The sequence below is a fragment of the Carcharhinus amblyrhynchos genome, chromosome 21 (genome assembly GCF_965287045.1).
Source record: "Carcharhinus amblyrhynchos chromosome 21, sCarAmb.v2.hapA, whole genome shotgun sequence".
Lineage (NCBI taxonomy): Eukaryota > Metazoa > Chordata > Chondrichthyes > Carcharhiniformes > Carcharhinidae > Carcharhinus > Carcharhinus amblyrhynchos.
The window spans coordinates 49,103,149-49,111,149 of NC_137344.1; the positions used below are offsets into that span (position 1 = coordinate 49,103,149).

An 8,001-nucleotide genomic window follows, 5' to 3' on the forward strand; every position below is an offset into this window, starting at 1 on the left:
GAAAAAGAAAAAAATAACTTCTTATTGCTACTTTTTTATGAATTTTCTGCTGAACCAAATAAAAATGGCTGTTACAAGTCACATGACCACAGGGTTAACCCTTTGTTCTAAGAATTAATTTGTTCTTGTATCTCCAGGAGATACAAGAACAAATTAATTCTTCACTCCATCTGTGGAGTCTCATTGTTCAGACCCCTGAAAGCAGGAAAAATGGAGACAAACTGCCTCCTCCAACCGGAACTACCACAAAAGCTCAAAAGTCACCATCCTGGAAAAGATGCTGTCAACCATTTTGTCTCTCTGTCCCTCAGAATCTTCTCCCTAATTTTGTAATCAATTCCCCTCACAAAAAACAATAATGTTCCATTAGCTTTCCTAATTACTTGCTATACCTGTGTGTTAACCTTTTATAATTCATGCACTAGGACACCCAGATGCTTCTTCGTTTCAGAGCTGTGCAATCTATTCTTCCTGCTGAAGTGGACAATTTCACATTGCCCACGTTGTACTCCATTTGAATAAAGAAAAGTACAACACAGAGCAGGCCCTTTGGCCCTTGGACCTGTGCTGAACATGATGCCCTAACTAACCTGAAAAAAACTTCTGCTCTTACTCGATCCATATCCCTCTATTCCCTCCCTATTCATGTACCCATCCAGATGCCTCTTAAATATTGCTAATGTGCCTGCTTCCATCATCTCCTCTGGCAGCACATTCCAGACACCCAACACTCTCTGCATGAAAAACTTCCCCCGCACATCTCCCTTAAACTTTCCTCCTCCTACCTTGAACCTGTGCCCTCTTGTAATGAACACTTCCAGCCTGGGAAAAAGCCTCTGACTATCCACCCTGTCTCTGCCTCTTATAATTTTGTAGACCTGTGTCAGGTCTCCCCTCAGCCTCCATCTTTCCAGTGAAAACTATCCTAGTTTATTCAAACTCTCCTCATAGCCAACACCTTCGAGACCAGGCAACATCCTGGTGAACTTTCTTTGCACTCTCTCCAAAACTTCCATGTCCTTCAGGTAGTGTGGTGACCAGAATTGCACACAATCCTCCAAATGCGGCCTAACCAAAATTTTATATAGCTGCAACATGATGTCCCAGCCAATGAAGACAAGCATTCCATATGCCTTCTCAGTCACCCTGGCCACATGTATTGCCACTTTTAGGGAACTGTGGACCTGCACACCCAGATCCCTCTGTATGTTAATGTTCCTCAGGGTTCTGCCATTTTACAGTATAATTCACACCTAAATTTGATTCTCCAAAATGCATCACCTCACATTTGTCCAGATTAAACTCCATCTGTCATTTCTGTGCCCAAGTCTCCAATCTATCGATGTCCTGTTGTATCCTCTGACAATCCCCAACACTATCAGCAACTCCACCAATCTTCATATCATCTGTAAACTTACTAATCAGACCATCCACATTTTCTTCCAGATCATTTATATAAACTACAAACAACAGAGTCTTAGCACTGATCCCTGCATTTCATGGCCCTTTCAGCCCTTCTAATTCCGCGTTGAAGCTCCTTTCTACTTTCATTACACTCCTCAGGAGCTTTGTCAGCTTTTAGATGCCTCATCCTATCGAATGTCTCCTTCTTCCTTTTAACTAAGGTTACAATTTCCCTTGTCATCCATGGTTTCTGAATCCTGCCATTTCGCTCCTTCATTTTTGCGGGGACGTGCCTGCCCTCATCTCAATTGACTGGCCTTTAACAGCCTCCCACATGTTAGATGTGGATTTGCCCTCAAATAGCCACTCTCAATCCACATTCTCCAGTTCCTGTCTAATTTGGATGTCATTGGCTCTCGCACAATTAAGCACCCTCACCGGAGGGCCACTCTTGTCCTTATCCACGACTACCCGAAATCTTATGGAATTATGGTCGCTAAGTCCAAAATGCTTCCCCACTGAAACTTCGATCATCTGGCCCGGCTCATTCCCCAGTGCCAAGTCGAGTATGCCCCCCCACCCTTCCTGGTTGGATTGTCAACATACTGTATCAATCCTGGACACATCTAACAAGTTGCTCTCGATCCAACCCCCCTGGCTGTAAGGGAGGCTCAGTCAATAGGGGGAAAGTTAGAGTCACCCATCACAACTACTCTGCTTTTTTTCAGACCTTTTCAGTATCTGACTACAAATCTGCTCCTCTGTCTCCTGCAGGCTGTTGGAAGATCTGTAGAAATTCCAAACATTGTTCCTATACCTTGACTCCATTCATAATGCCTCACTACAAGATCCCTCCAATGTGCCCTCCCTCAATACAGCTGTGATGTGCTCCTTAAGCAGCAGTGCAACCCCCCACCCCTTTTCTTTCCCCTTCTGCCCTGTCCAAAACAATGATATCCCGGGATGTTATATTATGCCAGGTCTTTACCCACTCACTTAACCTATCTACATCCCCTTATAACCTCCTTACATCCTCTTCACAACTTACTTTCCTATCTATCTTTGTAACATCTGCAGCCTCATTTTTCACTTTTAATTCCCGAGACTCACTTTCTTTAGCATCAACGCTCACGTTACTAACTCTTAGTTGAGTATCTCCTGAAACTCTATCTATAACTCCAGTCATATTTTTCTCATAGTCTAATTTTTCCTTCCTTATTAATTTTTTTGTCATTCTTTGCTGTTCATTATATCCTGTCCCATTTTCTAACCTGCATGTGCTTTTTCTTTATGTTTGATGCTACCTTTAGTCTTTTTAGCTAACCACCGATGGTTCTCTTTGGAATTCTTCCTTCTTGTTGGAATGTGTGTCCTGATACATCTCTCTTGACCTGTTGTTCTAAGAAACTACCCTGAAAACATGCTGTGAACTTCACTAACTTTGCCCATCTGATTTTTCCACTCTATATGTAGATTAACACCGCCCCCCCTTCCCCCCTGCCGATTATCATCACTGGACCTTTCTGATAAGCTCCAACTATTTGCTCCCTTATACTCTGTCCTACCATCTGGTTACAGTGAGAGGGTCTGTACAGCACACCCACAAGTGACTTCTTGCCTTTATCATTTCTCATCTCTACCCACACAGCTTCTACATTCTGGTTTCTTGAACTCAGATCACCCTTCTCCAATATGTTGATAAAATCATTTATTAATAGATCCACCTCCCCCACACCCACAGGCAGTTTTTTCTTGCTTCCTGCCCCATCTAAATATCCTGAACCCTTCAATATTCAGGACCCAATCCAGGTCATCCAGCAGCTTTGTCTCTGAAACACTACTTCAAAGGAATGGCCAATATTTGTGAGATATTGCTTCACTTGAATTGGCTTCTGTGTTTCCTCTTACGTTACATCAGTGGCTCAGACTGTATCCCTTCTCCATGTATGGGGTACCCAAGTTAGTGAAACCAGTCAAAATATGATGACCAGAACCTTCCGACCATTCATGCCGGTGGGATCTTCTGGTTCTGCTGATGGCGCACCTTGCCGCGGGTTTCCCAGCCCCGCCGCGGGTTTCCCAGCCCCGCCGCGGGTTTCCCAGCAGCACTGTCACGGGTTTTCCAGCAGTGACGGGTACATTAATCAGAAAACCCCGTTGACAGTGGCAACCAGGAGATCCAGTCACTGGCCAATGAGAAACATGTGGCGAGTTGCATAGAAAATCCGCCCCATGTTTGTTTTATTTCTGTTCACCTCAGTTTTTAATAAACCCAATTAGTAACCTTTCACCCGGGATAAACGGTCTGTCACCGACAGCTATTTGTCAGTTGGAAAGATCAGTCTGGGATATTAACTCGGGGGATAGTGAGAATGTGAAAGGTGCTTTTTAAATGAAGTCTTTCTTTCAATTGTTATCCACACGATTAAATAGCCCCAATCCCTGCATGCCCCAGAGAATTCGATCATCAGTTTATGTTTCTTGTAATACCTTCAACCCCAGTTTTAGCCAGATTGGTGAATTCTTCTTAACACAAAGATTCGATTGACATGCCTGACCTGTGATGAGAAACAGAGGATTGACAGAAATACTCAACAGGTCAGACAGTGTCTGCGGAGAGTGAAACCGTGTTAATGTTTCAGGTCAACACCTTCCATTAGATCTATCAGAGTGGAATCTGTAACTTCACTATGCTACATGAGGAAGCTGGCTCATTTTATCCACATTTGCTTCAATCTTTCAAACACAACACCAGTCAAATAATTCACAGCTGTATTATCCACTCCTTCCAACACCCAACATCCCTGCTTGGTTCCTTCTCTTGACCATCTCTCATCTAATAAGTTCTGCCAGTGATTCTTACCTGAAATTTCAGAACCAGCTCTGCTGTGCATCTTTGACTCCTGTCTTGTGAATCACCATCAATGGTAAAGTGTCAGGAAAATAAATGCAATAAAATCCAGATGATGTAAGGATTCAAAAGAGTTCAATGAATATCAACAAGTGCTTCCTTCCCTCTGACTGTTGGGGAGGTTTGGTTTCAAGAGCTGGAGAATAATAAAGCTTTAATTTGCATGATGTGTAAATCCATCATACTGCCTAGCACAGTCACTGGTAGAAAGAGATAACTAAGCCATTATTTCCTTTCATTTTCATCTTGATAAGGTATGAAAATTTTTTCAGTGTCCCTTTTCCTCCTCCCTCCCAGCCTGTGTCTGCTCCTTATGAGGTATAGGAATATTGTGTTTGTTTAAAAACCTCCACATAAGGACAATTTTCAACTAATTTTCACCAACTTTTGCCTTAGTCTGACTACAAGGCAACAAGTAGGGAAGTCATGGAACCTATACAGATTAAAAGGGAGGAGGTGCTTGCTGTCTTGAGGCAAATCAGAGTGGATAAATCCCCAGGACCGGACAGGGTTTTCCCTCGGACCTTGAAGGAGACTAGTGTTGAAATTGCAGGGGGCCTGGCAGATATATTTAAAATGTCAGTATCCACGGGTAGGTGCCAGATGACTGGAGGATAGCTCATGTTGTTCCGTTGTTTAAAAAAAGGCTCAAAAAGTAATCTGGGAAATTATAGGCCAATAAGTTTGACGTCAATAGTAGGTGAATTATTGGAGGGAGTATTAAGAGATAGGATCTACAAATATTTGGATGGACAGGGATTTATTAGGGAGAGTCAAAATGGCTTTGTGCTTGGTATGTCATGTTTAACCAATTAGAGTTTTTCAAGGAGGTTACCAAGAAAGTGGATGAAGGGAAGGCAGTGGATGTTGTCTACATGGACTTCAGTAAGGCCTTTGACAAGGTCCCGTGTGGGAGGCTAGTTAGGAAGGTTCAGTCGCTAGGTATACATGGAGAGGTAGTAAATTGGATTAGACATTGGCTCAATGGAAGAAGCCAGTGAGTGGTAGTGGAGGATTGTTTCTCTGAGTGGAGGCCTGTGACTAGTGTTGTGTCACAGGGATCAGTGCTGGGTCCATTGTTGTTTGTCATCTATATCAATGATCTGGATGATAATGTGGTAAATTGGATCAGCAAATTTGCTGATGATACAAAGATTGGAGGTGTAGTGGACAGTGAGGAAGGTTTTCAAAGCTTGCAGAGGGATTTGTACCAGCTAGAAAAATGGGCTGAAAAATGGCAGATGGAGTTTAATGCAGACAAGTGTGAGGTATTGCACTTTGGAAGGACAAACCAAGGTAGAACATACAAGGTAAATGGTAGGACACTGAAGAGTGCAGTAGAACAGAGGGACCTGGGAATACAGATACATAATTCCCTAAAAGTGGTGTCACAGGCAGATAGGGTCATAAAGAATACTATTGGAACATTGGCCTTTATAAATCAAAGTATTGAGTAAAAGAGTTGGAATGTTATGGTGAAGTTGTATAAGACATTGGTGAGGCTGAATTTAGAGTATTGTGTGCAGTTTTGGTCACCTAGTTACAGGAAGGATATTAATAAGGTTGAAAGAGTGCAGAGAAGGTTTACAAGGATGTTGCCGGGACTTGAGAAACTGAGTTACAGAAAAAGGTTGAATAGGTTAGGACTTTATTCCCTGGAGCGTAGAAGAATGAGGGGAGATTTGATAGAGGTGTATAAGATTATGATGGGTATAGATAGAGTGAATACAAGCAGGCTTTTTCCACTGAGGCTAGGGGAGAAAAAATTAGAGGACATGGGTTAAGGGTGAAAGGGAAAAGTTTAAAGGGAATATTAGGGGGGGCCTCTTCACACAGAGTGGTGGGAGTGTGGAATGAGCTGCCGGATAAAGTGGTAAATGCGGGCTCACTTTTAACATTTAAGAAAAACTTGGACAGGTTCATGGATGAGAGGGGTGTGGAGGGATATGGTCCAAGTACAGGTCAGTGGGACTTGACAGGAAAATGGTTCGGCACAGCCAAGAATGGCCAAAAGGCCTGTTTCTGTGCTGTAATTTTCTATGGTTCTGTGCAAAATCTCCATTCCACTGCCAAAACAAATAGAAATGCAAATAAGCAGAGTTTCCATTTCCTTGCTAGTGTGCACCCACTCCCTAATATCATTCAGAAAATTTAGGCACAAATTGACAAGAGTTTTAGAATGTCCAATGGGCACTGTTTAAACATAAAACCATACAGAGCTACGGCAGGACAGTCACTATTTATTCACCTGAACCATTTATTCGGTTTTTAGTTCCAAAGAAGTCATATTGTACTTGAAACACTAACTTTTGCTTCACTCTCTCTCTACAGATACTGAATGACCTGCTGAGTTTTCCCAGCACTTACTGTTTTTATTTGTCTTTAAGATTTATTTGGAGTTGTAAGACTGCCAGGCTCCAACGTAAGGCCGACCTTCCTTGTTCCACCAGTGTGTGTTAGCTCAGGTATTGAATACCATGCCAACAGGGGTAAAAAACAGAACTTTAATTTACAAAGCACCTTTCACAAACTCAGTACCTCCCAAACTACTTTACAAACCATTAAGTAACCTTAATGGTTACTTAATGGCTGGTTAGGTGCATTGGCCATGCTAAATTCTGTCACAGTGTATCCAAACTGGCACCGGAGTGTGGCAACTAGGGGATTTTCACAGTAACTTCATCGCAGTGTTAATGTAAGCATACTTGCGACAGTAATAAATAAAGTTTAACTTTAAATTTTAAAACTATATGTTTTCAGGATGTGACAAGACCATCCAGAGTTGTCTGGAAAAGTGATCCCCATCCCCTGAACTGCAATCCATGCTGGTGATGATGATCTCCCGGTGGCATAAGACACGGAATTCCAGGATTTTGATCCCTCATTAACTTGTTAACAAGGAGATCAAGGTGGTGGGGAAGAGACACCCTGAGTTGCCTTCTGTAGTACTGACTGGTTCCAGATCAGCAATGAGGCCTTGGGGCAAGTTCCTTTCCCCTTCTCTGGCCCTGTTAAGCACCAGGGAACTGAAAATAATTAATAAATTATAATTAATAATTATACTGGGTTAGTCTCATACACCCTGACCCACTCCCTTCTACCTCATGGGATGAAAATACTTACGCCTCTCCGTGTACCTAGCTTACAGCAGCAAATCGCTTCACAAATCCCCAACAGGATCTGGCCAACAAAAACACAGCAAAGCCACTCCTCAACTTCCCCATTTTGAAGCTTCTTTTCCGCTCAACATTGAAGGAAATGAGCCACAACCAGAATAAATTCAGCTTACCTGCGTGTCATGAGTCTGCAATCAGACAGGCTCCCTTTGCTGTAGCTCAGCTGTAGTCAGCCTAGGCATGGTGCTCCGATCCTTGGTGCGTGGTTTAGCAGTGTTGGTAATTTTTGTGTTGTCTCGGAGGTCACCACGTACAAGCACAAGTGTAGAGGAAGTGCTGTAAGAGGGTTCAGGAAATGAGAGCAAACCACAGTCAATCTCAAGACGTTTACTCATTCAGAAACATCAGCACTTCGTAAATGGAACTGTTCAATAAAGACCAAGGTGCACCTCATTTGTTTTCTATCACGCCGCATTGAATCAGTCTAGGGATACGAGCATCAGTAGCAAGGCCAGCATTTGTTACCCATCTGTAATTGCCCTGAAACTGGTGGTGGGAAGCCATCTTCTT

At 42.8% G+C, this 8,001-nt stretch overlaps 1 protein-coding gene across 2 annotated transcripts in view; it reads right to left on the minus strand.

The window, feature by feature from the left end:
• Nucleotides 1-7,727, minus strand: part of pik3cg (phosphatidylinositol-4,5-bisphosphate 3-kinase, catalytic subunit gamma) — a 44,060-nt gene extending 36,333 nt beyond the window's left edge. The window contains exon 1 of one of the 2 annotated variants that reach the window (XM_080209123.1): nucleotides 7,605-7,727. The gene's annotated coding sequence lies outside the window, so the exon portion shown is untranslated. Of the gene's footprint in view, nucleotides 1-4,267; nucleotides 4,409-7,604 lie in introns of those variants that run through there. The other variant, XM_080209122.1, reaches the window with a different exon arrangement.
• Nucleotides 7,728-8,001: the final 274 nt, after the last annotated feature.